General features: G+C 32.9%; 1 pseudogene across 1 annotated transcript; it reads left to right on the top strand.

Annotated features, from left to right (window-relative positions):
- The first annotated feature begins 16847 nt into the window (after positions 1-16847).
- On the top strand, positions 16848-23437 carry LOC125870565 (galacturonosyltransferase 8-like; annotated as a pseudogene). The gene is made up of 4 exons (XR_007446911.1): positions 16848-17114; positions 17200-18054; positions 18418-19393; positions 19532-23437. The product of XR_007446911.1 is annotated as a galacturonosyltransferase 8-like (transcript).
- Positions 23438-25337: the final 1900 nt, after the last annotated feature.

The raw sequence follows: 25337 nt of genomic DNA, 5'->3' as shown, positions 1-25337 counted from the left end.
CTGAGTTCTCCTAGTCTTGCCTTTTTCATGTGCCTTTTTTAGTAAAAATGTTCTCTAACTTTAGGCGATTGAAATCGGCCCCGCCGATCTGTTCGGCAATTCGCGGAATCACTCGTTTACTAGCCAAGTTTGTCTTGTCCATGGGCTGGTCTACTGGAACTTTGAGCAAGCTGAAGGTCCACTAGGTGACTCGCTGAGTGGCTTTGGTGATTACCAGTTTTGCTTTCCTTAAACTTTTTCAGCTTTTTTTCTCCTATTTTCTTCGTAATGTCCCTTGATCTTTTACCTTCATTGCTTCATATTAACAATTTAACATCAGTTATGAGCTTAAAATAAGCATTGAGGACACTGGTTTTTTGAATATTAAGCCCTAAATGAGTGGAAATCCCCGACTCATAAATTAATATAAATTTCATTATTGGCTTGCCGCGGTCTCACAGGCAGCATGATTCAATTTGGGTGATTGTAGGCCAAATGTCTAAATCAGTACTTCTCGGTAAATACTTCCTATTCAGCAGAGAATTATGCCCAATTACATATTCAGGAGATAGTCCAACTTCATGGAGTTCTTGTGTCTATCATTTCAAATAGTGCTGCACAATTCACTTCTCAGAAGTCTTTTTGGAAAAGTTTGGATTCGAAGGTAAATTTGTGTGCTGCTTTTCATCCTCCGACTTACGGTCAAGTAGAATGCACAATTCAGACCTTAGAGTATATGTTGAGGGCATGTGTCATATACTTTAAAGGTAATTGGCATGATCAATTATCTATCATAGAGTTTGCTTACAACAATATCTATCACTCAGTATTTAGATTGATCCTTATGAGGCTCTTTGCGAGCAAATGTAGATCTCCTATTGGATGAATTGCGGTTGGTGAAGCAGAGTTTATCGGACTTGATTTTGTTCATCAAGACATGCAGAAGGTGAAGATCATTCAGGAGAGCTTAAAGACAATGCAGTCATCAGTAATCCTATACAAATGTAAGGAAAAGAGACTTAGAGTTTGAGGTGGATGATTGAGTTTACTTGAAAGTTTCACCTATGAAGAGTATTATGAGATTTGCCAATAAGGGGAAGTTAAGTCCCCTGTAAATTTGTCCTTACCGGATATTCAAGAGAGTTTACAATGTAGTTTATGAATTGGAGCTACCGTCGTAGTTAGCAGTTGTTTATCCGGTATTTCAAATTTCTATTTTGAAGAAGTGTATGGGAGATACATCACTTATTATACCTACTGAGAACATTGGTATTAAGGAAAACCTATCTTACGAGAAGGTACATGCTAAGATTCTTGATCGTCAAGTCTGCAAGTTGAGAACCAAGGAGGTTGCATCGGTTAAGGTTTTATGGAGGAACCAATTTTTTGAGGAAGCTACTTGGGAGGGTTAGGATTACATAAGGAAGAGATATCCACACATCTTTCCTTCTGGAGGAATTCCAGATCAAGGTAATCAATTTTTGTAAAATACTCTATAAATTGATATGCTGGATTATGCTAATTACATGTTGGGTACTTGAGTTAGGTGTAAGATGTTTCCCACCCTTGTTCTAGTTAGAATGATCTCATTCGAGAACAAATTTTCCCGAGGGGGAGATATGGTAACATCTCGGACTTAGAAAGAGAAGTTACACTTGAGTTTTTAGTTTTAGGTCAACTTCAAACGACCATACCTTTCAGCACAGAATGAGTTAGGTGGATCATGACATATAAAATCGAAGGTCTTTGACTCATCTTTCCTACACCGTTGAGTTTGCTAAATTGCTATTTTGGATGAAGGAGTTTTGCCCATTTGAGTACAGCCTCTCTAGTTAAGGTATTTTCATCCATTTTAAGGAGGGGTATTTTGGTGTTTTTCCCTACCACACTAGGCCTAAAGGTATTTTTCACCCAATTAGGGGTCTTAACTGATGGAGATCAGATTTCATTCATTCTAAAATGTTTAGAATGTTAAGGCAAATGTCATGAGAAGAAAATGAAGAAAGTTTCAAGCGCTCATCGGGTTTTGAGAATTTTTGCCAAGAACTTAGTTCTTTCGAGGTATGTAAACTTTTATAGTGTCAGGTTCGCTCTCCCTTACGCTAATATCACCACAAAAAAAGGACATTTTGTGGAGGGGTTTTATCGATTTGTGGGAGTTTTTGACCCACACAAAATTAATTGAGGCGGTAATAGAAAATGCCACAATTACCTATGCCACGAGCATATTTGTGACGGTTTAATAGAACCTCCGTTACGTCCGCCACAAAATGAATTTGCAATTTGTGGTGGTTATTAAAATCAATTTGTGGTAATTCATAACCCCCTAAATATGATTTTAGAACTTTAATAACTACACTCTATGAGGGTTTATAACCCCCACAATATAGTCTCAATATCTTATTTAATTCTTTTTGAAAGGGGTTTTAACCGCCACAAATTGTTTGAAATTTTTTTAAAAAATTGGACAATTCAAATAATTCTAAATCTATATATTCATATGCATAAATAATTTTAGTAAGTACTACCATTTATAACATAGACTACATTTAAAATATTCAAGTTACAAAACAACTTAAATCTAAATTCATGACAAATCGACACAATTAGTAACTATGTTTGATCACTTAAAGTGGTAAAGTTTATAACTTTAACAAGTGATTTCAGATCAAACAAATGTGAAAAAGGTAATATATAAGTGTTTGCTTGGTGAAACTCTATCCATGGACACGCATTTTTTTTCCGCATCACTAAACTGCAATAATAAAATAAAATATTAGATGAAATCTATAAACCACACTGAATAAAACAAAATACAAAGCACTAGTTAGTGGATGTCTAAAAAATAAAAATGTACAAAATATTAACACACCTTTGAATTGAACAAACTACAAATCATTTGAAGTATTAATTCGGCTGTCCTTCAACAGACCAAGACTTAGGTTTCGCATCACCCTACTAGAGAAAATTTAAACATGACATGGTTCATTCAAATTGCAGTGAAATCACAAGTATCCATCAACAAATTAACAATAAACACTAATGAACTAAGCAAAGAAAACAGAGACAGTCAACAAAATTAATGAAACAACAAAGAGAAAAAGAATGGAATGTGGACCTTAATGTAAACAAAAAAATTAAGGTTTAAGAGAGGAACTCCAATAAAATTCAACTGCTACAGATTTTTATTAAAGATCATTGGGTAAGATATTACTCTATAACCAAATGAGTAAACATGATGTCAATTCCACCAAAACTCAAGAACGACAATTTTAGCTTAAGCAAACGACCAGATAAGAAGCACTAATGGTAGTTTTATGTAAAACTTTGTAGGAATTTGACAAGAATCTAAGCTATTTGGCATTCAAAAGATCAAGTCAATACTCATTTTTTTTATTGCATGAAAAAATAAAATAACTCTGTCAAAGCATTTGAACCATAGAATTTAAAAATATTAAGTAGTTAAAATGAATTAAATATAACTATGACACGATTGGAAATGGTTTAAACTCCACTTTTCGTTGGGGAATGAACCGGTGGTCTACTTGTATGGACTTGAGTGATTTTCACCTCATGAACTAGCTTTTGTTGTTGAGTTACATATTTTTGCGAGACCAAAGCTTAAGGACATAAATTATGGATCAAAACATTTCTAAGGTTTTATGTTGTCCATGCTTAGACTTCTACAAAGGCTCTCTGGTTCTTAATCATCAAAGAGGTGTTATTACATAGTTGAATGACCAAATTACTCCTTTTAGAATTATTACTAAAACAAGAAACTCTTAAAATTAAAATAGATAAATTGATGCCAAGTTATGAACATAGGAATAGTCAATAACCATTTCTAATATCAAGCTAGAATAAAACATTTGAGAAGTACCACTGAATGACTAAAATAGTACTATCTCATTACCAGAAAACAGAGAAAATGAACTCAAGTGAGTAAGTTTGGTTTTACTGAAAACAACTCTTAGAAAGATCATCTCAATCCGTCATATTCAATGTTTTCCTAAGTCATACCACTATCATGACTAGGCTAACAGTGGGTGAGAGTGATCACTTAAACCACGCTATCTTATCAATACTAACTCAAGATTAGATGCTACACTGATCAATTTTGATATTAAAATGAACGGCAAATAATAATTAAAAGAAAATCAAAAGGAACTCATTTTTATTCTTGTGTTTAACTTTGATAAGGCATGAAAATTCTGGGGTATTACAACTGAAATGCATTGCTTATCCATGATTCAAACAACCAGCCGAGAAACAAAGTGATGCAGACAACAGAGACTACTGAATGAGACTGGAAAGACAAAAAAAATTGTAATGAATTGTGGCATTTACAAAGCTTCACAATTTGATGCAATTTGCAGAGGTTATCACAAACCTCCACAATAAAACCGCTAAAAATTATAATAAATTGCGTCATTTACAAAACTTCACAATTTGATGCAATTTGCGGAGGTTATCACATGCCTCCACAACAAAACCGTTACAAAATAAATTATATAGCGGGGGTTAAAATAAACGCTACAAAATGATTTTATAGTGGAGTTTTTTAAGACCCCCACAAATAAACCTCTACAAATTAACCTATTTTTTGTAGTGGTTGATGCAAAGCAACAAAAACATGACCAAAGGAATGAGCAAATAAAGAGGACACATGATAAACATCACCTTTAGTGAAAGCCTTGGGGAGAGGTTGACCATGAATTGTCCTTAATAAAAGAAGAAGAAGAGTCAAAAGTTTCGCAATAATATTGTCGGTACATAACCTTTTAATAGAAATTAAATTATGACTAAGATTAGGGACATGAAAGGTGGAGTGCAAATGTAAAAGACGTTATGTTGCACATATCGATAGTATCCAATTTTATTAATATCAAGCAAAGCGTCATTTTCAACTAAAACACGATTGCAATCATATTAAGAGGATGTATGTAAAAAATTACCTTTAGATGGGGTCATATGAGCAAGGCAGCTGAGTCAAGGTACACGATAGCATCATTTGTTTCACCAACCGACATAGTCGCAAAATACTTAGGAAGATCATTAGCAATAAAAGCATAATTAAAACAATTTGAGCATTGTAATGCTTGGTGGCCAATAGAACCACAAATTTGACAAATAAGAGTCGAGAGATGGGAACCTAAAACTCCAAAGGATGGACAACTTGTATTAGTGGATTGTGATCCATAACAGATATGAGAAGCCCTATCAATACCTGATATGATTTGTCCAATAGAGCCGTTGCGAGAAAAGTTTTTTGTCGTAGATCCTTGATGAGCCACGACCTTGGCCTCTAGGAGAATAGGTATGACCCCTACCGCGACCCCCTTGATATGAATGAGTTGTACTTAAAGAATTTGAATGTGTATTCTCAGCAACAAGAACTTCCGGAAGAGATGACGGATCAGGACCTTTAAAGCGCTGCAAACCTCGTTCAGATAGTAACAACTCAAAACGAAGGTCCTCAAGCGTCAATTGTCCAGGAAAATGAGTGATAATGCCAACTAATGTGTCATATTCATTTCCTAGGCCAATCAATACATGATCAATAAATTTTTGATTTGAAATAGAAGAATTAATAGCTGCTAAGGAATCTGCAATTTGTTTTGCGTCCCTCAGATATTGATCAATATATATAGAGTCTGTTTTATGCAGGGTGGTGAATTGTCATTTTAAGTCAATTAATTTTGCTTGACTAGCATCCATGTAATGACAGTGTAAAGACAACCAAATATCATGCGATGTGGATAAAAGATGCACATCAACAAGTACCTCTCGTGATAAGATAGCAAAAACCCATGATTTGACACTTTGATCTACTCGCAATCATGAGCGGTAGTTGGGATTGGGTTGTTGATTCCAAATAAGTAGACTTCGATGTATAAAAGAGTCATAAAAAAATCCAAGTAAATTATGAGAAATCAAAAGAGAGGTAAACAGAGTTCTTCACGTCAAAAATCTTCGATAGAATGAAGTTTGATTGTAATGAGTTTTGTAACTATGAAATGATGTCTAAAAAACAAAACAATAAAGAAGCAACATCATTTGAAAGAAAACTTTAAAACAACACAACAATGTCTTTAAAATACTTGAAAACATGAGAAAAAAACTTCATTTGCTATTAAACAATAGAAGATAGTTTAGTGCAGCCAAAAATATATGGTCATGAACTCACAAGTATCATCATTAAAAGCTAACTGGCACTCATCTTGCACAAATTGCACTCATCTTGCACAAATGGCACTCATCTTGCACAAAAACACAAGATGGTGGGAGTAGGATCTTCTGCTAAGAATAAGAACTAAAGTTATATTTTTTTAATTGAAAATTCTATCTAGAAATATGAACCATCAATGAAAAAGTAATTTTTTTGTAGAATATAAGGAAGCGAAATACAGTGAGAATTCTCTAAAATATCCCTAATTTTAGTAAGATCCATTAAGCGTAAGTTTTTGCACAAATATGTGTAATGCGTCGAAACGTATGCCTCGTCGAAATAAATGTACGCCCGCGAGAACTACGCCTCTACACTGCGCCCCGATACGTTTTTTGTTGTGTCTCGCCCCAGTTGCATCTTTTAAAACACTGATTACAGCTCTATTCTCATATGTATATTAAAAAATTGAAAAACAAATTATACAAAACTTTCAACATAATATAAAAAGCTAATATTGTGGCTGGTTACAGCTAAATAATAATATTTTAAGATTAAAGTGTGTATTCATTATATTAATTTAATATCCTCAAATAAATAAGTTAATGATTTAAATTATTGTTATTATAATATATTTCTAATTAGTACATAATACATCTTATTAAATATTTTTAATAGAAGAACTTAATATATTTTACATTGTCCAGGCAACGCACAGATACGTATACTAATATAATATAATAATCGAAGTACAATCGATAATAAATACCATCATAAGATACGTAAAAATTGTAACTAAGTTAGCAGGTACTAAAAATTCTCAAAAAATCTACACACAATATCATATCCATAAAAAATGACTAAGTGGTGATTGGAATACAAGACATGAAAAATGCAAATTTGGTACTGATGATCCCAACATCTCAGTTAGTAAATGTGTATAATGGGTATGTGGGAAGTGAAAGATAATGTAACTGAACATTACTACATACTCATTGTCCATTTAATTGCATAATAATAATGTTGTGATATTTTCTAATATTACCTTCAAATAATTAAAAATAATAATCTAAAAGACCATGAAAAAAAACAAAAAAAAACCCACAAAATATAAGTTTCTAGCCTTTAGAGGCATGCCACATCAGTAAGTCTAACATTCTCCTTTATATATATACTAGGTAAGTGCCCGTGCAAAAACTTTCTTTAATTAGCTTACTCATAATCATCGGATAATATTCTTGTTTTTGAGTGAGTACACTGATAAATCAAATAATATATTGTTCCTTTCCTTTCTCTCTATTTATTTATTTTTTCTACAGATGTTTAAATATTTTATTCATCATTTGTGACTTATTCCCTTTTATGCAAGGTCTATACATAATCTAAGTGTTATGCATCTTATTGTTTTTGTTGTTTCGTTGACAAAGTTAATTGAAATACAAACACATTTCTCCTTTAGTTTGACAAAAACTCAATAAATTGAATGAGATATTTTCGAATAGAGCAGGAAAATGGAAAGCCAAGGGAGAAAGTCTTAATGACGCACCACCTCAATCCAGTGTTGAAATGCCAACTTCTGAGCTTCGACATCTTTGGATACACCTTTACCAACTTGAACAATACGAAATTATATTTGAAGTTTACTTTTCTATTTCTTCATAAACTGTCTGAAAGTTGTTATATTATGATTCGAAATAAATAAAGTTAATGGTAAAAAAACCACATGTGAATTAATGTTCCTTTTTCCTATCTAACTATTATCATTTATGTATTAGATCAACTCTAAGTTGTTGCCTTACTCCCTTTGTCCATTTTAAACGACTTTCAAAAACATAAAATAAAAAGAACATAGAGTAAAAAGAGCAATTACTTCTTCTAGGAATAATTTCAGTTTGCCATGTTACCAACTATTAATTACTTAGTAAATATGGTAATTATAATTAACAATCTTATAATAGGAACAAGAATATAAAATACTCTCTTATCTACCCCCTTAGTGTTTGTTTTGCCTCATTGAAACCAACTTTCAATATTATTTATAATCTCTTTTGCTCCATTTTATAATTGGATAAAAAAAACTGAAGGTACTAAACAAGCATAAGAGAAAGACTATTGAAGGATCACATGAGTTGCACATGTACATAACAGTTGTCCATTAGTTAGTTATGTTTAGTAGTTAGTTAGCTAGTTATCTAATTAACAGTGATTAGTTGTAGTTAGAGGTAGTTACAGATTAGTCGTATTGTATATAAATGTAGTTGTACAGATACTGTTTCATTCATTCAATAAAGAAGATATTTTTCCTCATTTCTCTCAGTCTCAATATGGTATCAGAGCTGAAAATAACAATTCTAAGCATCTAGGGGAGAATGCTTTAGGTTAACAATTGGCAAAGCTTAGGTTGCAGATCGACGAAGCATCTGTAAGTGATTTGATTCAATTTATTTTATCTCCATTGTTGCTATTTCTTCTATTAAGGAAGTTGAGGTGCAACAATGGTGGAAATCAAAATCGACCAGCAGCATCCATGTTCATAGGACCATCGGATGGATCTGGATCTGTATTAGTTCCGATTCAACTAAAAGGATCTGAGAACTATGGATTATGGCAAAGATCGATGTACATAGCACTGCAGGCAAAGAGAAAATTAGGATTCGTACTCAAAACATGCAAAAGAAGCTCGTTCGAAAAGGAATTGCAGGAGCAATGGAAAACCTGCAACGCAATCATCTTATCGCGGATCATCAACATTGTGGATCCATCTCTTTTTAGTGGAATTGTTTATGCTACTGTTGACACCCAATTTTGATCCTCCACAATATAAATTAATCATCGAGCTTCTTCAATTTCAAGCGATTTAAAATAATTAGCTTTAGAAAATTTCAAAAATAATAATAATAGTTTGCAAATTACTTTTAAATAGTTTTGTCGTCTTTTTATAATTTTTGAATAATATACATGTTTTACATAATTATAAATATAATTAGTATATTTTATGAATATTCAAAAATCGTCTCAAAAAGATTTTATTTTAGTAATTATTTTATTAAATTAGTTTAGTTTAAATCATGGTTATAATTTCAAATTATTTAGTTTATTAAGTTATTTATTTTATTTCTTTAAGATTAAGAAGCTCATTAATTAATCATACTAATTCATCTTATTTAACTACTAGCCGAGTTTACTAAATTTGATCAATTCGACTAGGTCCTTAACTTCAATTGGCTATAATTGCAATTCATTGGTCCTTTTCTCAATTGAAATTTTAGTCAATCCTTACATCCAATTTTATTTCATTTTTTGGGCCATTTTCCCCCTCAAATTCCAAACTATTTCCAGCCCACCCTCAAAGATATCTGACCCAGCCCGTTTCTTCTTCAACAAAAGGAACCAGAAAGTTCAACTTTCCCAAAATGTTAACAACAGCAGGACGTGACTCTGAGACGTCAACAACAGCCGCCCTCACGTCTCCTTTTTCCCCCCTTTTCACGGAGTCACATGCCTGCACAACATCCCAATCCTTTGCTTTGAAAAGAAGCAAAGGAATTCAAAATTTGAACACAGATTTTCCCCCTAAATCGCCCAATTTTTTCCTTCTCTATGTTTAGTGATTTGAAAAAAGGTTTTGGAGTTAGGTTCTTTGGCAATAATCTTTTACACTTACGAAATCTTGAAGCTATTTGTAGACATTGAAATTTTGTGGACTCTACAAGACGTGTTCAATTCGAATTGAGACTCTAGAAGGTGTGTTCAGTTTCAATTAGAATTCTTGGAGACTACTCAACCCTAAACCTTAGTTTATGTCTATATAAAGGGTACTAAATTCCCTTAAAGACATCTCAAAATATCCCATAAACTCTAGGGTATTTTTAAAGATCAAGATCTCATATATTCCACAAAAGTCATGGAATATTAGAGGTCAAATTTAAATCATCCTAGTTCGAGAAATAAGCCACTAACGACCCTCGAATCATGGATAAATATCTCAGGAGAGTAGAATCAAGGGAGGAACAGAATTGTACTCGCAATTTTTATCAATAAAGTTATGTTTCTTCAGATTTTATTGTGTGGTTTATTTATTTTCCATATGTTTAAAATTTGTTGCAAACACTATTCTCTAATTCTAAATTCCGAGAAAGACTTTGATTGAAGGTTTGTTCAAATTTTCCTGTCTGTTGTTTGAGTCTAAACCGGTGTAAGAAGTTGTTACTTTCTTTGGCTCATTTTATTCTCATTTCGCTGCCCCCGAAAAGGTAACACTCCTTTTATGATTTTAGTCTCTTTTGTCGTGAATTAACAGTAGTTTAATTTTATTGTCTGATTACGTGATCCTGCTAGACTGATGTGATGATAGTATAATAATCGGTGGTTTAACTTGTTCGCTATTCATGTTGTTGTGTGGTTCTGTTTTGCTCAAAATCTTAGTGATTCTGTTCGGCTCTGAGTTGGTTTCTTCCTATCTTATTTTTGTTTCACCATTAATCTCGTCTTGTAGGCTGTGAGAGTTGCGGTTCAATCGTGAAGTTTGAAATCATCTTCTATAGATGATTTCGATTTCCATAATCTGATAAATAAATCATTTTTTACTCTTGTTACTTGCAAACTAAGTGTTGTGACTCATCCATTGGTAGTTGTATCTCTAAAATCTCTTGTATAATGGAGTTGGCAGTATATTCCCGGTTATCTTGTATTATGAGTTGACAAAACTGATTATTTCAAGTTGTGGGAATGTTCGCTCCATGTCAACTTGTCTTGTTATAGCTTTGAGTCCATTTTAGTAGTTGTTGCTTTAAAATGATTTTTAAATTTGTGAATCTTCTTAGTTTTGGTTTGGAATGCGTCTTTGTCCAGCCTAAAACTAATCTTGTTCTTGGTTACTGCATATGCTTTTTTAACTTGATATTCTCCTAAGCTTATGGGCTGCTTAACTTCTCACTTCATATCTGTCTGAATCTCAACTTATCGTTATGCATGTTTAGTTTAATTTTCATGCTTGCACAACTTCCGATTTAGCGGTTTAGGTTTCTTATACATATATGATCTCCTATACTGTGATGATGGTATTCTTTATATGAAGTAAGCTTATTTCAGCTAAAATGTAGTTGTTCTTAAACGTTTTCAGCGTCCAGCCTTAATGGAAATATAAAGTTGTTCTTTTTTTGCATTCGAATATAGTTAAATGTCACTCTTTTGCTGATTGTCATGTTGTTCGATGGTCAATGTGAATTCAATGTTATTGTAATCGTTCTTTAACGCCATGTAGTATTTAGTTAACTTGATGTTACACTTGCTCTTTCACTTTGTGCTCTGTCTGTTGAATCCCCAAGTTAATCGTATTTTCCAATTTCAATTGTTAAAAATGCCTTCTTAACTTTCTTATATCTTTGGGTTCTCTACTTGTTCCCATTTGCCATTTTAACTTTTATGTTCCTTTTGTGTAGTTTTCTATGTTGTCCTAGGTTTTGATTCGATGAAATTGCTTATAGATAAGAGTGGTCAGCTTTACTGTGAATATTGATTTAACCCTTGCTTGCCCTTTTTTTTACTGTACTCTGTATTGAAGTTATTATTTGTGTATAATGTCTAATAATCTTGACATGTTGCTATGATGTTAATATAAATAGGATGCTTTAGTTTTCACATGCTTCCATCATCTATGTTTGTCCTTAAATTAATGAACCATGATTTGTTATTTGTGGTTATTTAAGTGCTAATTCATTTTGTTACAGTTTATTAGTTGTTTCTTGTAATATGCCTCTCATCATTATTGGTTCATGATTTTGAGTTGTTTAAATTACCGTTCTAATTCTTATCGTCTTATTTTCCTTACATGAACCTTTCCGAGTACGTGGTGGACTCCTTCTCTTTTGCATCCTCGAGATGAACATAGAAGTTTAATTTTTCTCCATTGAGTCAGCCTTAAATGCCTTCGAAATGAGAAAAGCTGATCTGGAAACAAATTACAATTCTCAAGTCCCAAAAGTCCAAAGGGGGTTGTATACAAGATGTATACAACTACATACATCGATATACAGGTCAAAAATGAAAAATACAGGGCTAAGGTGAAATACAGGTGTTCGAAAGCAAGAAATACATGAAAAGAACTGATATACACACTCATATACACTTATTATATATCCGGTGTATACGCAAAAATGGGAATTGGGTTAAAGCCCAAAAATTTGCAATGAAATTGGCCCAAGAAGGGGCCCAATTTCCTTATCTCTTTTACTCTTCTAATTGTTTTGATTATGCTTGACTAATTTTATTTAACTCTAACTTTAGAACTATTAATTAACTTACTTAGATCCCCCAAAAGATGAGTTATTTTCTTTGTGTTGGTTTACTTTTAATACATTTTTAGTGTTTATTTATTTTATATCAAGTATGCCAGTCAAATTTTATATCTTTAATTAAGTTAATTCTTGGTTCTTAAAAAGTTATGTTCTTTAATGCTTTTCACTTAATCACATTTTTACTCATTTTAAAATTGTTTTAAGTTAAAGTATTTTTCTCAAATAAGCTTTAAAAATGTTAGTCAATTTTTTTTTTCAATTAATTTAAAAATACTTACTTAGTCATTTTCTCAAAATGGTTAGTCCAACTTTCATGCTTAAATTAACCAATTTGATTTAAATTATATTTTAAAAAATGAGTCAAATAAAATCTAATTAATCTAATTTTGTTAAAATTATATTCACTTGCATTTTAATTCAAATGTTTCATTTTGGGCCCATTTCTCTAAAAAATAAAATAAAATAAAATGTGTCATTTATTTAATTATTTTCTCAAAGTTAATCAAATATTGTAAATTATTATTTTTTATGTTAAATCCTTTTTCAAAAAATAGTCAAATATTTAATCCAAGTCGTAGGATAACTGCATGTTAGCGGACACTTCAAATGCTTTAAAAACCTTCTTGAAGTGTAAATGAGAACCTCTTACCCATTTTCTCTAAATTTTGAAAGACCTAATATGTTGAGTCTTTTTAAATTAAGTTTTCTTAATTTCTTTAAAAACTAATTGGTGCAAGAGGATTGAAAGTACCAGACTCTACTAATCTAGTTGATGAGGTTGTAGCTATTAGAGAGGCTTTGCAATATTGTTGGGAGAAGGGAATTACTAACATTATTGTAGAGTCTGATGCTTTGGCATTGGTACATATGTTAAATGGTGATTGGGAGATACCATGGAGTGTGAATTTGAAAGTCAACTCTATTAATAGGCTGAAGGATTTGATGTCAGTAAGAGTACAACATTCCTTAAGAGAGGGAAATACTCTTGCTAATTTTTTTTGCTAACCTGGTTTTTTGTTTTGCAGGAAACTGTGAATTTACAAATTTTCAAGAGGTTCCAATTGTAGGAATAAAGATAATCAACATAGATAAGCAGAATATTTCAATTATGAGAATCAGACAATCCAATGCTACAAGTTACTAAAATTGTGAGTTAACCTACAAAGATTCAAGGTGAATTTTAAAGCTAGTTAGATTAACACTATATGGCAGTTCCTATAGATCATCTGGAGTAACTTTGTTTGGTCAATATACCACACACCTGGTGAGAGCTTTGAGGTGTATCGTGTGGTATAAAATCAGGACTAAGAAGGTAATCACATTCAAGTGTCTATCTAAGTTTGTTTTAATTTACACCATCTTCTGTAAGAGCGTTATAGGCAGTGCAAGACTAATATTCATTAATGGGGTTAGTAATACAATCGTAGTCCAACAAAGAGCATAACAATGCTATTGGATAGACATAACTAGTTATGCAACATAATGAGATAATTGATTGACAAAATCTCTCACAATCCATAAAATCAGTAAAGTTTACTCGAATTAAAGAACAAGTGGTGGTATTAATCCCTTGGTTGGATTCAACCCACTTAGACTTAGATTTGGGTAAGGATTAACTGATTGTAGGTTGTAAAGGTACAAGTTGACTCAAAATGGAAGATAACATCCATCGATTTGTTACTCAAGGAAATATCAGATCTAATTACAAAGTCAAAACATCAGATGGTCAAGATAAGAAACATACCTATTTCTTGAAAATTAAACGAAATGACGTTTGAGAGCTATAGAAGGTTGGGGAAGTGGGGGAGTTTAGACAGCAAGAGAGCTCGTTGAAAAAGAGTTGGATCGTTCCATTTTCCATTTTTGATTCTTGTGTGTCTTTCTTTCAATTGTATGCAATGTGTATGGTGTGGGCTTTGTTGCCCACATGTTCTTGTCCTTTGTTTTTTATATAGATTCAATAACATTTAAGACCCAATGAGTCTTTTGATTAAAAAAAATCATATAAATATCATTAGAGTTATGATATTTTGAGGAATTGAGACTTAATTTAAGGTTTGAAATTTTTGAAAAATCTGAGATTTGACAAATTTTTTGGCATTAAGATTAGAAAATTGATTATAGAATTGAGCGCATGTACTTACATATTATGCATACTTGATAGGTTGAGAACGTTCTGAGGTTTTGAAGAAAGGAAAAACATTGGTGAATTAGTTTACTTAACTTCGATTCTCCGATTAAGGTAGGTTATTGTTTGTTCTATGTAATAGAGAGTCTCTTAGTAGTGATTGATAGTCATTGAGTAATGTTATGAAATTTTCTATGTACTTAATTGTTGTGGTTTGAATTATTTATATGTTTTTGTGATTGATTTGTAATCTAAAGACCACAAAATTCATAATCTTGAACTTACTCTATCAAAGTGATGCCTTGAATAAAGAAGGTTTGATGAAATATTATTAATAAAGTGGAAAGTGATAATAAAGAATGATGAATTAACTATATTATTAGATCGGGTGCCACGAGTTGGCACAATATTATTAGATTGGGTGTCACGTTCTGGCACGATAATATTAAAGAAAAACATATTAAATTGGCTTAACATACTCAATCTCAGAGACCCATTTCCAAAAGAGCGTGGTGCAGAGGCCTAAGTCCTCGTGTGTGTGTGTTCTTGATAGTGTTGAGTAATTATATACTTGCTTCATTATTGTCATCACTGGTACATGTTGCTTGTTGTTTATCATTGGCTAAGTGTTATAGTCAGGGGGAGATCTAGCCTTATGGGTGGGAGTGCCACGGCACCTAGTGGCCTCGGTTAAAACTTTGTATATACATGTGTATAAGTATAAAAAGTTGAATATATAGTAGATCTGTCACCCAGTTACCAATACGTTGAATGGTGCAACTGGCAAAGGACACATTTTATAAAGTGAGCATCGAGAGTTCGAATCTTTGTGACAGCACACTAGATTTTTTTATCCCTTTGCTTGTGCGAGTGATTTCAGCTCTTCCTTTTTTTACCCTTTTTTTTTTGTCGTTGCTTCAGTTTCTCGCCCCCCTCAATTAGTTCCTTTATTTGCTATTCCTTACGTATTTACTTATCTTTAATTGATACGAGTGTTGTGGATATTCTATATTAATTTTAGATTAATATTAAATTTTGAACGTCACATAGAATATTAATAAAAATATATTTAAATAGTATTATTTTTTTTTGAAAAGGCTTTTAAAATGATGTATATAATCATGTTAAAACTTTTGAATTTAAAAGTTCTTTCAATCTTTAACGTCACACTAAGTGGAGATAATTGGATTGAAGCTATAACTTTTATTTTTTTTCTCAACTATATGATAATAGATGATGTATACAAATTTGAATTTTTAAGGTGAAAAATCTCTTGTTTTCTCAAAGTCATAGAGAATAAGCTCTCTTATTCCCAAAAAATATATAAAAAAAAACAAAATATGGTGTATATCTTTAATATTAGAATATTTAAAAGAAAAAAAACATTACAAATTATGTATATTTGATCAATGTATTTATAGAAATCGAAAAAACTAAATAACCCGAATCATAACCTAAAATGAAGAAACCGACCCGTTTACCATTTAGAAGACATGGCACACTAGCCTCCGAATTCTGGATCCGCCTCTGGTTATAGTTGATTTCCTGTTATACTTTATGCATATTAATTTCTATTTTGAATCGACCAATAATATCTACTCAGTGCGTGTTGCCCTGTGTTGACCCTACCTGTATCTTTCTTCGTTTTTCTTTTTGTGGAGTGCAAGTGTACCAACGTCTTGGACTTATAATCATATTAATATATTAACATGTTTAAATTTTAAAAGTAATTGCATACGCTAAAAAAAGATGACTTCAAATGTAGTAACAAATAAAAGTAGTAAGAGCCCGTTTGGATTGACTTAAATAGAGTAGTTTTTAAGAAAAAAAAAAAGTAGGGGGAGACCTACTTTAAGTTTTTAACTTTTTAAAAGTCATTTTAAACTTCTTTTTTTAAAAAATAAATTATTTTTTACTTGCCAAACATTTCCAAAAGCTACACATGACTTCAAAGTAGATTCGACCAACTTTTAAGTCAAACCAAACAAGATTTAAGTCAAAAAATAAAAAGTAATGAGAGTCCTACTTTTGTTTTTTAACTTTTTAAAGTCATTTTTAATTTATTTTAATTTTAATTTTGAACACTCCCAAAAACTAAAAATGAATTAAAGTAGATTTGATCAAACTTTTAAGTCAATCCAAACAAACTCAATTTAGGATAAAAGGTAAAAAAAAAAATTTTACTTCAAACGTGGTAACAGATAAGTAGCTAGTTTAAAATAAAAGATAAGTTGAAAACTAGAAATGAGTGGATAAGCACAAGAATTAACAATAAATGAAATGAATAACAATAATGTGGTCTGCGGAGCCGATTGCTGCGGAATCCACTCTCTTATTGTTGCATCTTCCCTGTCAGTTTAATATAATCGGTGCTTCTCAGAACTGCTCAACTCCGGCCAGTTTCAATGGAGATCTTCAGAGCTCCATTCGGAGAATCGGCCATTCAAGCACTGTATTCACCATTTTTGTCGCGGTTGCCTTTTTCCTTTTATTATCCCTCTCTTTTCTCTACGTCTCCCCCTGCAATCTTTCTCATCATCGTCTAGTAAGTCTTATCCCTTGCTGTTCAATCTTCTATGCCTTTATTTGTGCCTTTTTATGTATTAATTCCATGATTTTTGTATAAATAGGGTGATTTGTACGGAGTTGAATCTAATAATAGGTCCATTCTAGGCTTAAAATCGGATCCTTTTAACTCAAGGGTAAAAGACACTGTCTTTGCACTCATGGAGCAATTAACCCAGGCAAGGAAGCAAGGTGCTTGGATAGCTGCAAAGTCTATTCCAGAGAGCATGCATTGTTTGTCAATGAGGTTAATGGAAGAACGAATTGCACATTTGGAGAAATACATAGATGATGGGAACCCTACTCCATCGGAGTTTGAGGATCCTAAGCTTTATCATTATGCAATTTTCTCTGATAATGTGCTTGCTGCTTCAGTTGTTGTGAACTCAGCTGTACAGAATTCGAAAAATCCATCACTGCACGTGTTTCATGTTGTGACTGATAAAGTGAATTTTTGGGCTATGCAAGTTATGTTCAAGATGAAAGATTACAGTGGAGTTCACATTGAAGTGAAGGTTGTTGAAGATTTTAAGTTCTTCAACTACTTAAGCAACTTCAATCTGCAAAGATGCATGCAACCAAGAAATTCAGGAACCCCGTATATCTGTCAATATTGAACCACCTTATGTTCTATTTGCCCGAAATGTATCCCAATCTGCACAGGATTTTATTCTTGGGTGATGATGTAGCTGTTCAGAGAGATCTGACAGGCCTATGGAAAATAGATATGGATGGGAGCTGTAGAGACATTCTTTGGTTCATTCTATCGATATGGACAGTTCATGAATTTCTCACATCCATTGATCAAAAACAAGTTTAACCCCAAAGCATGTGCATGGGCTTTTGGAATGAATTTTTTTGACTTAGATGCTTGGAGGAGGGAGAAGTCCACTGAAGAGTACCATTACTGGCAGAACATGGTGAGATGCAGTTAGCTTCTTTGAATATGTTAGTTTCTAGATTTAGTTGCAGTCATAGTGTTCTGTATCAGGCAAGTATATCTCCCCTATTTATGCTTGCAGATGTCTTCTGCTTCTCCATATAGTGTGTGTGATTACACTCTAGGTTTTGTATTGCTAAAAGTCACATTGTCCTATTTCTAAACTGGGTATAAGTAACTCGTTCCAGGATTACTTTAACTGCAAGTATATTTCTCTAGGTTTTGTATTGCTAAAAGCGACATTGTCCTATTTCGTCGTCGCTGGGTTTAAGTAAATTGTTCCAGGACTACTTTAACAACAAGTTTATTCATTCTGACTAATAGAGCAGCAAATATTTTGCAGAATGAAAATCGGAAATTATGGAAATTGGGAACATTGCCTCCAGGTTTGATCACATTTTACTCCACAACAAAGGTACTTGATAGGTCTTGTCATGTATTGGACCCTCGCTTTAATCCAATCATCAACGTGGATGATATCGACAATGCTGCTGTGGTCCACTTCAATGGGAATATGAAACCATGGCTCGATAATGCAATTATTCGGCCTCTTTGGTCCAAGTATGTTGATAAAGAAAATGAGCATGTGCAGGCATGTAATTTCAATTTTGGTGATGGTTAAACATATGCTTGATGGAGTTAACAAGCTAGTCCTACGAGCATCTCCTGTTTGGCTTGTCACTTCTCCCTCACACATAAAGTTAGTACTCAACTTTAACTTTTCTACTACATCTATCTTAGTTTTAGCATTTTTCTTTTTCTACTTCAGTTTAGTGTTTTAGTTTTCAATTGTTTATAAAAAAATTTACCATTCTTAGCGGCTGGGGAAATTATTTCAAATGCACTTTTTAATTTTGAAGTTTATATCGGTGTATAATGTCAATTTTCAGGGGGTAATATATTTTCATGATTAAGTAACACTTATCTGGAAATTCATGACTAAGCAACATCTTGTCTGCTACTTAATTGTCCTTTCTGTGTGCTTGCTGCCATTTGATTCTTGAATATGGGCCCTGCAAGTTTTCTTTGCATAATAATTTATAGTTTTCACATGGCAATTAAAGAGGTGGTTTCTCCGTTTTCTTTTATTGTCAATCCTTCCCAAGAACATGTCAAGCTTTGCTTTTGAGAAAGGTAACAATCCAAGCACATGCCAAGTTTGTTGGAAAAATGATTCTAGTATCTCAAAAGGATTTCCAACAAAGTTTTAATTGTATAATACTTTATAAGTTTCATATGGCGATTAAAGAGGTGGTTTCTCTGTTTTCTTTTATTATCAATCCTTCCCAAGAACATGTCAAGCTTTGTTTTTGAGAAAGGTAATAATCCAAGCACATGCCAAGTTTTCATTGCGTAATACTTTATGAGTTTCATATGGTGATTAAAGAGGTGGTTTCTCCATTTTCTTTTATTGTCAATCTTTCCCAGGAACATGTCAAGCTTTATTTTTGAGAGAGGTAATAATCCAAGCACATGTCAAGTTTTCATTGCATAACAATTTATTTATAAGTTTCAAGAGGTGGTTTCTCCCTTTTCTTTTATTGTCAATCCTTCCCAAACACATTTCAAGTTTGCATTGTATAATAATTATAGTTTCACATAGCAATTCAAGAGGTGGTCTCCCTTTTCTTTTATTGTCAATCCTTGCCAAGCACATGTTTGAAGAAAAAAGACGGGCATATTGTTTGGGGAACTTTCTTAGTTGCCTCTGGTGTTGGCTATCTCATGAACATATAAACTTTGATTGGTGCTGGTTTCACTCTAATCATGCTGTTGATACTCCCTTTCTCATAGCATTTTCATATAAAAGTATGGTAACCTAAGCAAATTGTAAGTGTCTTTGCTTTATCAAAAAATAAATAGTAAAAATCTTTGTTTTATACTCCCTCTGTTTCAATTTATTTGTCCTACTTTCCTTTTGAGTCCGTTTTAAAAAGAATACATCTTTCCCTTTTTAGCAACTCTTTAATTCCAACTTTCCAACTTTCCAAATGGCAAGTTTATCACCACAAGACTAAAAGGCATGGCTTGGTACATGTTGATTGGGAGCACATCACGAGTTCACTTCCTGCCACTGACACGAAGCGTGGTATTTGAGATTGGAGTGATGGGCTCATACTCTACCGAGTTTCAAACCTGTTGGCCAACTGGGGTTTGGCCAGCTAACTCACGGGGGAGATTCTCAGTTATCCCAAAAAGAAGTATGTTAGAGAGGATTACTTTAAGAACTCCAGTAAATTTTGAGAATTACTTTAAATGCCCAATAGGCTTGAACTAAACAAGTGTAGATAAAACTTGAGCTTGAATTTGCACCCAAACTTTACTCTTTAGGATCACTTAGGATAAATATGCATAAGCTGAGGTGATGGTCTAGTTGAGTGATGAAGTTGTCAGTTTAGGGTTTCAAGTGTTTCCTCTTCACACTTTGGTGTAGGTAGAATAAATTCATATTACCTTTTTCTCGGGCTTCAGTTGTCTGGCAAAGCTGCTACCTTAAAGTAGCATAGATATAAGCTATATTTTCTTGTCTCCATTGGTAATTGGTGATTTTGTAGAAGTAATTGATAAATATTAGATAGGGTGTCTCATATATACTGGTTCAGAAAATATTCTGGTGAATGAAGTTTGCAATGCAGAAATTAGATGAATAATAACTAGAATTGGCTGTGTCGTCCAAACATGAAAGGAAGGTCAACGTTGCATGGTGCCTATAAATTTTTGTTTTGTTCCTTATCCATCTGATATGACACAAAAATGATTATCTTGTATTCAAAGACTACCACCCCAACGTGAAGAATAATTGTAAGACCAATTTTGGTTTTGGGAGTGTGAATCTTGAGCAAACGCTTGCTTGCCTATGTTAGAAAAAGTTTAATTTTCATGATAGCAATATGCATGGTCTTTTCTTTCAAAAATATATTATATTAGGAGTTGCTATATATTTTTGAATGGAAGGCCCATGTGTATTTCTTTCATGAAACTTTTTCTCATAGGTAACGAACATTCCCTTTTACTGCCTTTTCTGCAATCATCATCAAGATTCTCCTCCCAAATTGGACTAAAGCTGGGATGCAAGTTTTTACAGGTTGGTTGTATTCAAAATGCTAAGATAAGTGTAGACATTAAAAGCAATTTCTCACCTATTGATATCAGAAAAGTTTGATGTCAAATGACTAAGGCTCTGCGCATCACCCTTCTTCGAACTTTATGGGGGAAAGGATGACCAACAATTGTAGAATTTGTTGTGTCCAGATAAATTATGGTATACATGACTGGGTTAGATAAGTTAGGCTACTTCATGCAGGTTGATTATAGACATTCAGATATCTGATATCTACATGTGACTCTCCTTGTTAACTGATATAGCAGAATCAAATTCCTTGGTATTTGTGGGCTTCCTCAAGAAACTAAAGTGAAGGGTGTTATGTGACACGCTAATGAAGCAATTCATTAGTACAGTCACCCAAATAATTGTCTGCACTGGCACAACTTGACGCTACTACTTACAATTATCCCCAGGGCTTTGGTCTAGTTGTAAGAGTGCAGCATGCCGTGTGTGTTAGATTAGGGATGACAATTGGACGGGTTAAATTTGAGGCGGTCAAAACGGGTCAAGACCCAACCCAACCAAGCAAAAAATTTGCTTGGGTTAAAATGGGTCAGGTAATGAGTCATAATCCGACCCGCCCAATCTTTACTAAGTTTTAATTGTTTTATTTGTTCTTTTAAAACTTTTTAGTATCTAATAAGAAAAAGTAATTTATTATGGCTATATATGACATCAAAATTTAAAAGATCTTTACAAAAAATTGGCAAAATTTCTCATGAGTTAATTTGGGCTACATATGAAATTGGATGAGCTAATAAATGGGCAGATCAATAACCCGCCAAACTTAATTGAGTTTGATTTTTCTACCCCTATGCTAGACGCACTCAGTACTCACGCGCTTGAAACCTACCACAAATATAACCCTGGTCTTGAATTGGAGTAGAGGGTGAACTGGCCTATTACCATTGGGGTTTGAACCGTGCGCTCCTAGCCCTTGGGGATTTCTTGGTTACCAGACAAAAAAAGGAGATCAGAAATACAACACACATTTATGGGTTTATAACACTGAACTTGAGTGTGTTGTATTTGCTAATGACATTGTTTTATGTTTTGAACCGTCACTCAAAAGGTACTACTCCATCTGCTCCACTTTATATGACTCACTTTCTTCTTTAATCCGTCTCAAAAAGAATTGACACAATTCTATGTTTAGTACGCCCTCCTTCTCAATTTATGTGATGTAGTTAGATAGAAAGACTTTTGAAACTTGTGGTCTAAAGTAAGTCATAAATGTTTGTGTGGCTATAAATCATTTTACTAAGGGTAAAATGGGTATTTTTAAGTTAAATTGTTACTAAATATATAAATCTGTCATTCTTTTTTGGATTTACTAAAGAAGAAAAGGAGTCGCAGTGTTTCATAAATTGGGATAGAGGGAGTAACAATTTGACTTTAAATGTTCATTTTAGCCTTGATAAAATGATTTATAGTCACACAAACATCTATGATTTATTTTAGACCACAAGTTTTAAAGGTCTCATCTTTCTTCTTAAACTCCGTGCCAGTTAAACTACATCATATACATTGGGACGGAAGGAGTACTTCTAAAAATAGACAACCTCCCTCTGGAATCCTGGGAAGTGACTATCAATTCCTATGAATATGTTCATTTACTTTGTGAATAGAAAGATATATTCTAACTGCACATTTATGAGGTTATAACACTGAACTGAGTGTTATAACCTTTACTTTGTTCATTTGCAAAAGGAGAGGTTCTAAACCCAAAGGTTGGAAGGGTTCAAACTCCACAGAGACAAGGTGTTACCTTCCCATCTGGCTAAATCTTGGTTTGCAGCAGGTCCATATAATTGTGCTGGTAGGAGGTAGCAGAACCGGGTGGAATAGTTGAAATACCAACAAGATGGTTAGGACATAACTCTTATAAAAGGATTGAAATGTTATTATGGCAAGCAATTTGATGTCCATGTATTATACACTGCCGTTCACTCAGGACCAGGATGCAATTTCCCAACAGAAGATCCTTTATGTTATTGAATTTACTTTGTAACTAGAATCCTCAGGGGTTTCATAGACAGTTACTCTTGCGTGTTTGGGTCTCTTCTTTTCTTTGTTGAATCTCTTCATGTTCTGTTTTGAAATGTTGTTGAGATCTCACGGCAGAGGCTCTCTTTATACCCAATATCCCTACAGAGAAGCTCTTGATATATTATAATTAGAAGTTATTGTCAGCTAAAGGACTTACATGCTATAATTTGGTTTTGGGGTTTATAAGAATGTTTAGCACTAAATAAAACACTGAGAGGAGCAATATTCACTCGTTGAAATGATGGAAGTTAGCAAGTAAAAATGTATTACAGGATTATGCAAGAGACACATGTCATGTGAAGATATTGGTGTTACTACGCTTTTCACTGTACTACTTTTATTTATACTGTTTAGTTACATTGAAAACAAATTAATGCCACTCTAATTTAGAAAATTAAATCACAGGAGAATGTACGGTAGTTTATCAAATTGAAAGTCAAGTCAACTGTCTATAGAACAATTGTTAACCCAGCAATGGTATTTAGAAGTAAATGCTGGGTTTCTAAAGTTTAACATATTCATAAGATAATTGTAACGGAAACGTGGATATTAGGTCATACAAAATTAGATAAAATTAAAAATAATAATACTCGACAAAAGGTGGGGATACTATGCACTATGGCAAAATGATACAGTTTTGGTTATGCTTTTAGGCGTCAAACTATGGCAAAATGACATCTAAGTTTATAAGATTTTAATATAAAATAGGTCAAATACTTAGTAAGTGTCATCTAAATTTGGCATCACTTTTCACTTTACCACTTAAAAATTTCTCAAATTAACTACGCTCTCTACTATTCCATTGAGCACACGTCAGTGGTTTAATGTCTGGCCACCCGAATTGGGTAGAGATCGGCCAAAGAAGCAAGGAAATAAGAGGGTAGGGGAACATGATGATTGTTGTTCACACATCACACTCAATTTTGACTCTCCCCGTTAATTAATTAGTCAAGCTTTTTGAATTTTAAATACAGTAAAATAAAAAGGTTATAGCAATTTGTTTATGTTTGCTGAGTAGTTTTCTTGGCTTTTGTTGGAGGCTCAAGAAACTAGCACCTTTCCTAGATGGTGGTTGCTTCCTTTGTATGCTTTGTAGGTGTAATATTTTTATGGTTAAAGATAATAGTTCACAATTTATTATAAAAATAAAATTAGTTATACTTTATAAAGAAGAATAAAGGAGAATCTAAGGTGCAAAGCATTAGAAAGAATTAAAAAAAAAGCACGTACATTAATGGTACAAATTGCAAACTATTCTATCGTTCAAGTGGCTTTTTATCAGTTGTTACTTTGTAGGTAAAATGAATTACTTCACTGGACAGTAGTTTCATTATATTGAATGAATGACCATTTGATGTAACATTTTTTCTTAAAATTAAGGCTTAAGTCATTTATTGCCCCTTAAAGTTGTCCGCATAATTCACTTAGACACCTCTACTAAGGCTAGTACCTATTAGACACTTTAATATTAACAAATATAAATCTATTAGACACAAAATGATAATCAATACATAAAACCCCGTGCGTGTAACTCACACGCCGTAGCTTAAAATAGTTACGAATAAAATTATGACACCTGGCCATGGCCTATTGCCCAATCTAACTATAAAAAATTATTTTATAATTTTGAAAGATAAAAAAATAAGTACTGTTTTCAACCCTAAATATTTCAACCGCACCTACTAAAACTTTTGCCCGTTCTTCTTTCTTAGGCACTCGTCGTTCTCAACTCCTTTGGCAAATTACTTTTTGTTTTTCTTCTTATTATTCCTATAAATTATGGGGATTAAATCTATTCGTGAATAATTCGTTGCTTAGCAAAATGATTTTGAGATGCCTATGAAAAATAAATCAATGTGAATCATTTTGAAATTAACGGCGATAAGAAATAGAGAATACTCAAATTAATTCTATGAAATTTTAAGATATCATTGTCAATAAGCTTAATTAACTTATATTTTAATTTGTGTGGTGATGTCGGTTCAAAGTGGCCAGAAATATAGATGAACAGAGTCCGACTATCTTTCTTAAGTACTTCAATGCCTGAAAATCTTCTTTCTTATTGCAAAATCAAATTAATTAGTAGATTCAAATTGCATAAAGAATGA

The sequence above is a fragment of the Solanum stenotomum genome, chromosome 7 (assembly GCF_019186545.1).
Source record: "Solanum stenotomum isolate F172 chromosome 7, ASM1918654v1, whole genome shotgun sequence".
Classification (NCBI taxonomy): Eukaryota; Viridiplantae; Streptophyta; class Magnoliopsida; order Solanales; family Solanaceae; genus Solanum; species Solanum stenotomum.
This window is presented reverse-complemented; position numbering and strand designations above follow the sequence as displayed.